We start from the raw sequence: 9,168 nt of genomic DNA on the forward strand, positions 1-9,168 counted from the left end.
ACATAACCTCAGTATCCTTACAGATGATGCTTCCAAAACACTAATTTCTAAAATCCCTGACCGCCTCTCCTCCAAGAAGTTTGTCCTCCATTGTAGCTCAGTTATTCCCTTTGTGTCCTTGTTTCACCTCTTATCTCACTTAGATTCTGTGGTCCGTTATAATAATCACTCCTTCGAATATAACCTTGGTTCCCTTTCCCCTCTCTCGCGCTTCATTGTACTTTTCTGACAGAACACAAGCCTTAATAAAATCTAACCCTCCACCTATGCATGCGCAAGTGGGAGGCTGAACATGACTGGAAGATGCACAAACTTCTGCTAACTGCTCTCACTTTAAGTTTATGACCACTCACCTTAAAAAGGCCTCCAATGTCACTCATCAATTCTACTTACAGTATCCTAGCACAGTCATTAACCCATTCTCACAGATGGCCATTCCATACCTTCCCCTCTTTTCAAACTTTTCATAACTTCTTCCCCATCCTAAGAGGACAACCTTGTCTCCTAGTTCACTGAGAAAATAAAAAATAAGAAGAGAAAGTCCACAAGGTTCCCACCTCCCTGCGTCCATGCTCATCGACTCTGCCTTCCCTCCTATCAATAATGATGAATGGTATGTGCTCCTAACTTGGGCCAGCTCCTCCACTTGTGTACACCTGATTCCATCACTCCAACCATTCTCCTCTCTCTCCTGGATCATTTCCCTCAGCAAATAAACACGCCGTTATTTCTCTCATCTTCAAAAACAACAACAACTGTCTCTTGATCTCACTTCTCTTTCCAGCTACGGTCCCATGTCTCCTCCCCTTCAGACAATGAGAATTGGCTATTTTCCCATCTCCAAACCTTTCCTCCCATCAGATTTTCATGCTTATGACTCCACAGAATGTCCCCTTGTCAAGGTTATGAATGACATCCAAATTGCTATACCTAATGGTCAATATCTATCCTTAATCTGTCTGAAGCTTTAAACACGATTGATTACTCCTTTCTCCCCGGAACACTTTCTTCTCTTGGCACCACACGCACTTTGTTTTCCTCCTATCTTGCTGGCAACTCCTTGGTTTCTTTTGTCCTCTTCTCCAACTGCTCACTCTTCCTGAGGGTTCTTATCCAGCCCTGTGGCTCTCTATGTTGACGATTCTCAAATATACATTTCCAGCCCAGACCTCTCCTTTGAATTCTATATATGTATGCATATACATATATCCAACTGCCTGATCAACATTCCCACTTGGTTGTCCAACAGGCATCTTGAACTTAACACATCCAGAATCAAATTCTTGATTTCTACACCAAAGCCTAATTCTTCCCATTTTTGAAAATGGCAACCATATACTTGAGTCAGCCTTGACTCCTCTCTTACTCTCATTTCCACATCTGATCCATCCATGGATTATCTGACTCTACCTTTAAAATATATGTTTTAATAGATATTTTAGAATCCACTACCTCCACTGCTACTACCCTGGTCCGAGACAATGGCCTCTTGCCTAGCCTCCTGGCTGACCTCCCAGCTTCTGTCCTTGACCCTCTTAGGGTTTATTCCCCTCACTGTAACCCAAATGACCCCTTAGAATATGTCATTCCTAAACGTATACCCTCCAGTAGCTTCCCATTTCACCCTAAGTCAGAGTCAAACTCCAACTAATAAGGTCTACTGCGTTCCTATACCGTTTGTTGCATCCTGCCTTTGCTACCTTGCAACCTCCTCTCTTATACTCTCCTTGCTAACTCACTCTGATCAGTCACACTGCTTTCCTTGTGATTCCTGGCTTAGCACCTCTGCACTTGCCTGTTCCTTTTGCCTAGAATGGTCTTTCCTCAGGTATTTTCCTCACCTCCTTGAGGTCCTCGCCAAAATGTTACTTTCCCTGACCCTTCTATTAAAAATTGGAAAACGGAGTTCCCTGGTGGTCCAGTGGTTAAGACTCCATGCTTCCAATGCAGGGGGCCTGGGTTTCATCCGCGGTCAGGGAACTAGATCCCACATACATGCTGCAACTAAGAGTCTGCATGCTGCAATGAAGATCCTGTGTGCCACAACTAAAATATGAATAAATACATTTTAAAAAATTGGAACAACCCCACCCCTGGTCACAATTTCTTCTTTCCTTATTTTTCTCCACAGCACTTATCACAATCTGATATACTACACATTTATGTGTTTGTCCCCCACCCAACAGAATGCACGCTCCACAGACACAAACAATTTTGCCTGTTTTGTTCATTGCTGTTTTCAGGGCCTAGAGTAGTGCCTGGAGTGTAAGAGACACCCAACAAGTATTTCTGGAATTTACTGCATGAAGGAGATTATGATGGAGAGTACAGAAACAACAGCACTTGAAAAAAATACTTAATGGCATACCAAGTTTTCATCTTGCCTATAATGAGCTCCACTGAAGCACTTCCAGCAGAAAGGTGATAGGGATCAGATCTGTACAGTGAAAGATCACTCTAGCTGTAGGGTAGAGCAAAGACTGGAGGGGTGGGGGTGGAGGTGGAGGGAATAGTTGAGGGGCTGTTGGCAGAGATTCAAGCAAGGAAAATTGAGAGTCTGAGCAAAGACAGAGGCTATGGACATAAAGGGAAAGGGAGCAAATTTGACAGTTACTTCGGGGGAGAACAGACAGACCTTGGTGATCAATGTGATACATGGAATACAGCCCAACAGAAGACACCCTTTTATTCTACCCAGATGTCATCCCCAGAAACTCCTTGACTGGGCCATCATGGATCACCTGCAGCAGTCTCCATTGATTTTTGAAAGCCTGGAGGCAGAATCCTCAGATCACATCCTGTCCTGATTCCAGGTGAGGCATCATCCAACAATGTCAAGCTCCTGAACCACCAAGAACTTACAAGTTTGGGCTCTACAAGGAACTCCTGGCTCTATTTCCCATTTTCTCACCCACTCTGACCTGTTAAGGAGACTAAAGCAAGAACAAACAAGAAACTTAAAACCGTGTTTACCTTTTACCTCCTAATGACCTACCTCAATTCAGCTTGTTCTCCCAGTGTTGACTGAAATAGATACTTCTAATACAGAGATAAGGGCTATCCTGTTGTCAGGGGATCCCCACCCAGGTGTCCTCCCTCAGGGCCCAGCTCAAGGAAGCAAGTTCTACTGAAGGCAGTTGTCCATTTGATAATAGGATTTACAGCAACCAAGATTCCCTTCCTGGCATACTTCTTCAGAAGGTCTTGGCTCCCTAGGATGCTAAGGTCCAACTAACTGCTACAGTCTACAGATGCTTAGCCAAAACAGAAAGCTCCAGTCCTCCAGAATTCATTCTTTAAACCCAGCCGCTTAGCCAGTACCCTAGTTGGGACTGACACCAGGCTTTGGTAAGCCACACAGGGCTGGTGAACAATGGAGTGAGTGTAACGTCACTCGAGTTTCAGGCGTTCACATCCACATTGCAGGCTGATGCATACTGAGTGAAATAAGGAGTGCTGGAGCCCCTACGTGAAAAGGAATGCAAGGAAAGCTGGACTGTGCTTTTAGTGTCGCTGTGGACAGGAAAGACAGGTAGCCAAGCACAGCAGTTAAGAAACTCCAGTCCTAGTACACAAGGAGTGGTGGTCTGCGTGAAGGTAGCAGGAATGGGTAGTGTCACCAGCATAGAAATCCTTCTTGATCTCTTGAGAAAATCAGACTCTGGTTCAGGGGCTGACCAAGGATTTCTTCACCATTCAGATGGGTCCCCAGACTGTAAAGATCCAAGAGCGAGACTGATGGAGCTCAGAGCTCTGCTGTATAGTGGTCCCTGGGAGACAGCTCTCTCCACAAAATCACAGTTTGAGAAGCACCTGAAGTGCATGCAGACTTTTCTAAGGATTCTTAACTTAGGACCCCTTGAAATTGGATGATTTGCAAATGTGCGTTTTTCTAGAGAGAAGGGCTTTATCTTTCATCATATTCTCTGAGACTCAAAAAGAAAGGGACTGGAGGAGCCGGGCGTCCCGGGCGAGGGGCAGGCGGCTGTACCGGCCCCGGCAGCCGCGAGCGGTGCGGCCCGGGCCCGGCGGGAGTCGCCAGCGAGCCGCCGCCGGCTTCATTCATTCCCGCGGCTCCGCCTCCTTTCCCGGGCTCAGGCGGCGCGCCCGAGAGGATGGCATTCCCTGTGGATATGCTGGATAACTGCAGTCATGAGGAAATGGAAAATTCTGCTGAAGATTACATGTCAGATCTCAGGTGTGGGGACCCTGAAAATCCTGAATGTTTTTCTCTTCTCAATATTACGATTCCTATTAGCCTGTCAAATGTAGGCTTTGTACCTCTCTACGGCGGAGGTCCGACCCAGAAAGTTCTTGCTCTTTCTGCAGCCGAGGACTCACTCACAGCTGTGGCACTTTACCTCGCTGACCAGTGGTGGGCTATTGATGATATTGTGAAAACGTCTGTCCCTTCTAGAGAGGGACTTAAGCAGGTGAGAACTCTTGGGGAGAGAGGGGTTCTGTATGTTCTGAATCGAATTATTTACAGAAAGCAGGAAATGGAGAGAAATGAGATCCCATTCCTGTGTCACAGCAGTACTGATTATGCTAAGATTCTGTGGAAGAAAGGAGAGGCCATTGGGTTTTATTCAGTTAAGCCTACAGGAAGCCTATGTGCCTCATTTCTTACCCAAAGCTACCAACTGCCAGTTCTTGATACAATGTTCATAAGAAAGAAATATAGAGGCAAAGACTTTGGGCTTCATATGCTGGAGGAGTTTGTTGATTCCTTCACAGAAGATGCACTTGGCTTGTGGTATCCACTGACCTCTCTCACGTACATAGCTTGCAACCAGTACTTTGAAAAATATCCAGGAGACCATGAACTGCTTTGGGAAGTTGAAGGTGTTGGACACTGGTACCAGAGAATACCAATCACCGGAGCATTCAAAGAGAAACATTTAAAATTACGGCAGTTTCTCAAAATGAAGCTAAAAGACCTGTGTCTGGAGAATATAAACAGTCTTGCATCTGTTCCAGACTATGAAGCAGGAGCTGAAGACAGTCTGTCTAGTGAGATGCAGCTAACTATTGATTCTCTAAAAGATGCCTTTGCAAGCACTTCTGAAGGTCACGATAAAACACCTGTTTCCACTCGTACTCGAAGTAGTCATCTAAAGCGGCCGAACATTGGAAAACGGTTTCAGGATTCTGAATTTAGTAGTTCTCAAGGGCAAGATGAAAAGACTCCCCAGACTTCACCTACAGCTTCAGTGAACAAATTGGAGTCTATGGCACGAACATCAGAGAGCTCAGAATTCTTGGAAGAAGAACCCGAACAGACTGTGATTGAGTTTGAGGATGAAAGTAGTGACAAAAATGTTCGACCAGCAACAGAAACCCAGCCAGGCCTGGAAAAGCAAGAAGGTGAAAAGGAATCTGAATTAGAGCCTATGAATGGTGAGATAATGGATGATACTCTTAAGACTTCACATATAACAGAAGAGGAGGACTCCACTAGTGAAGTTTTAGGTGAAGAATTAAAATTGCAGTCTTTTAATTCCAGTGAAGACTCCACGAATCTTGTTTCACTGGTGGGAGAATCTTCAAAATCTCCTGAGGCTGTTGTACAGGGTAAGACTTCACGTGTAACTGACTCAGAAATGTTGCTAGATGAAGGCCCATCTGATGACAAGGGACACATGGAGAGAGGCTGCCTCTAGTTTCAAGAAAGAAAGCACATTGTGGGAGTTCAGACAATGTGGCTTCTGTCCCAAATGAAGAACGGGCCGACAGTGGTTTTCCAAACTCCGTGATAACTGAATTTTCTGAAGAATCGATTCCTGAAAATGTATCACCCAACACTACTGCCTCATTGGAAGACCAGGGTGAGGAGGGGGTAGCCGAGCCCCAGGAAACATCTCCAGCTCTTCCTCAGAGCCCTTTAATAGAGGTTGAACTTGAAGATGTGCCATTTTCACAGAATGCAGGACAGAAGAACCAGTCAGAGAAGCAGTCTGAAGCATATTCTGAGCAACTGGATCAGTTGACACAATCAACAGAGAAGACTGTGGATAGCAGCTCAGAGGAGATAGAAGTGGAAGTGCCTGTGGTCGACAGGCGGAATTTAAGAAGAAAGGCCAAAGGGCACAAAGGACCTGCAAAGAAGAAAGCCAAGCTGACCTGAATGAGGAAGAAATGCGGATGACAAATCCTCTTCTTTGTAACATAATTGTTGTTTTTAAAATATGGCAGTTCATAAACAGCATGGGGGACAGGACAAAAACTCCAAATTTTCAATTTGAACTTATTTATGATGCTGCTTTTCCCTCCCCTGTAGGACCTAGGATTCACCATTCTTTTTAATTTTTCAGGCTATTTTGTGTAAATACAATTTTTTTAAAGTTTTATTAACCATGTTTCGATTCGGAAACCAGATCATACTATATTTTCTTTAGCAGTTGGGGATATCTGACCATTAATATTTCAGAAAATATAAATTAAAAAATGTGAAAGTAGTAGGGTTTCCATCAATTGTAAGGATCACAGAAATCTTTTATACTAAGGGTTTTTTTTTTTTGCGGTATGCGGGCCTCTCACTGTTGTGGTCCCTCCCGCCGCGGAGCACAGGCTCCGGACGCGCAGGCCCAGCAGCCATGGCTCACGGGCCCAGCTGCTCCGCGGCACGTGGGATCCTCCCGGACCGGGGCATGAACCCGTGTCTCCTGCATCAGCAGGCGGACCCTCAACCACTGCACCACCAGGGAAGCCCTATACTAAGGGTTTTAATAGTAATCTTGGTGAAGGTTCTAGAAGTTTTATCTTAAATTTCAAAACTAATCACCATTTTTTAAAAAGTAGGCATGCTTAAACAAAAATGTCAGTAAATTAGGATAAATGCAACTTCAACTAAATGAGAGCACAAATCTGGAAGTTTATGGTCAAAGGTTTATGAAGGTGGTATTTTGGCCTCTTAGTTCTTAGTTGTAGGTGCAATTTCTTCCTTTGACTTCAATGTCTGCGGAAAGGCACAGACAAGATCTGTTTCCAGTTCACTCTTGATAACATCTGATATTAACAGTACTGCTAGGGGTTTAACTCTGGCCTGTAGGCACTCATATAATTATTTAAAATTTCATTTGAATCTGGGGACTGTACTTTTGTCCTCACCCAGTTAACATGTATACTTTAGAAGTGTGAGAACCCTTCCTAAGGCTCCTCCTTAAACCTGCCACTGCCTTTATTCTAGAATCTTCATTATATTCCCCTTTCATCCACTTCCCTAACTCATGGAGTGATTCCTGTCAAAAGATCTTTTTGCCTGCCTGCCAGCTTATGCCCTTCGCTTCCATTTTTGGTAGGTTTGGAACTGCGCCCCACAATCTTAGACCTAGATGGCAGGAATAAGCTGCCCTAGGGGCCATAGTTACAAGAGCTTAAATCAGATTGGAGGCTTCCTTTGTCCCTTTTGGCTTGCTTGCTCTTGATTGGTTCTGTGCGGACAGGTTACAATCTAGCCTGCGTGTACATTGTGGTTGCCTTTGCCTGCGCAACACAAAGGCCTTTGCCTGGGTAAACTAAAACCACAAACATCCTCAATTGTTTATTTTTGTATAATTATTTAAAAATGAACAAAATGGTTATTCTTAGAATCCAAAGAGAAAAACTTGTCATTCACACATTCCCCATTTCTATTAGCGGCAAAATCATTTGTTAAAATCTAATTATAAGGAAGGTTCTGCTTCTGTTATCCTGAAGTAATTGTATCATACTGGAGAGTAAATCCCAAGGAACTAGCCTTTCTTTTCCTTAGTGTCTGTGTGTTCTAAAACTTCTAAATCTACAATTTAGAAAAGATGTTACATTATTCAGAATAGCAAGACTTACTCAAGTACTTACAGTTGTTTTCTTGGTAGTTTCTTTTTTCTAATTTTTAAAAAAATTTTTAACAGTAGTAATTAAACCTATTATTTTGTGATTGTTTCCTGGTCTGTGTTTTGAAATTCCTTCCCTTTTCCCTAATTTCATTGGTGAAGATGTGTTTAGATATTGAATTTGTTTACTGATTTTGTTTAAGGCACAAATAATCACATTGGTTGTACTTTGAAGACAGACTTAAAAAAATAAACAGAATTGAAAACAAAAACAAAAACAAAACAAAAAAAAGAAAGGGACTGGATCTGTACAACCTTAACTGCACTTTCCAAAATGGTAGCATTAGCCACATTTCAAGTGTTCAATGTCCACAAGTGGTAGTTGCCACTGTATTTGTGCAAAAACATTCCTCACCACAGAAAGTTCTATTGGACAGTGCTGCCTTAAAGAAATGGTCCATGGTCATGTAGGAAGGTAACATTACCTGACGAGTAAGCCTGGGCTTTGAACACAGACCTGGGGTTGAGTCCAGATTTTGCCACTATAAACCATGTAACTGTGGATACATTATTTAGCTTCTTCAAACCTCTATTCCATCATCTAGAAATTATGAAATTTACCTCCTAAGGCCATGGCAAAGACAATGTGATAACCCAAATAAGTGTGAAGTATAGTACCTGGTTTGTCGCAAGCTGTGAAGGAGCAGTAGCTACAATGATCTTCTTTCATAATCTTCACACTCCATAATTCCTTTTTGGAAATGCCCTCTGTTTTGGATACCCTGAGTTTTCGATTAATTACCTATTTCTTTTTTTCTTTTTTCTTTTTGGCTGTGCCACACAGCATAGGGGATCTTAGTTCCCCAACCAGGGATTGAACCCACACCCCTTGCATTGGGAGCGTGAAGTCTTAATCACTGGACTGCCAGGGAAGTCCCATGAATACCTATTTCTTAACGACTGCTTCCAGCCAGACTTTCCAGAAGTTCTTCCTAACTGACTTATGAATCACAAATTAAAGAGGCTAAGATCTGTGGTATTACACGTAAGGAAGGAGGTGGGATGGCTACTTGTACTGAGCACTGTGGGAGGTGCTTCATTAATCATTAAGAACACTGTGTTTGGGATTTCCTTGGTAGCACAGTGGTTAAGAATCTGCCTGCCAATGCTGGGGACAAGGGTTTGATCCCTGGTCCAGGAAGATTCCACATGCCGTGGAGCAACTAAGCCCGTGTGCCACAACTACTGAAACTGTGCTCTAGAGCCCGCGAGCCACAACTACTGAAGCCCGCGTGCCACAGCTACTGAAGTCGGCGCACCTAGAGCCCATGCTCTGCAACAAGAAAAGCCACCG

The 9,168-nt window shown here is 43.6% G+C and overlaps 1 pseudogene across 1 annotated transcript; it reads left to right on the forward strand.

Annotated features, from left to right (window-relative positions):
- Positions 1-4,115: 4,115 nt before the first annotated feature.
- LOC307066230 (soluble lamin-associated protein of 75 kDa-like) lies at positions 4,116-6,127 on the forward strand (annotated as a pseudogene). Its single transcript has 2 exons — positions 4,116-4,349; positions 4,608-6,127. The product of its transcript is annotated as a soluble lamin-associated protein of 75 kDa-like (transcript).
- Positions 6,128-9,168: the final 3,041 nt, after the last annotated feature.

This window comes from Hyperoodon ampullatus (genome assembly GCF_949752795.1).
Source record: "Hyperoodon ampullatus genome assembly, chromosome: 18".
Lineage (NCBI taxonomy): Eukaryota > Metazoa > Chordata > Mammalia > Artiodactyla > Ziphiidae > Hyperoodon > Hyperoodon ampullatus.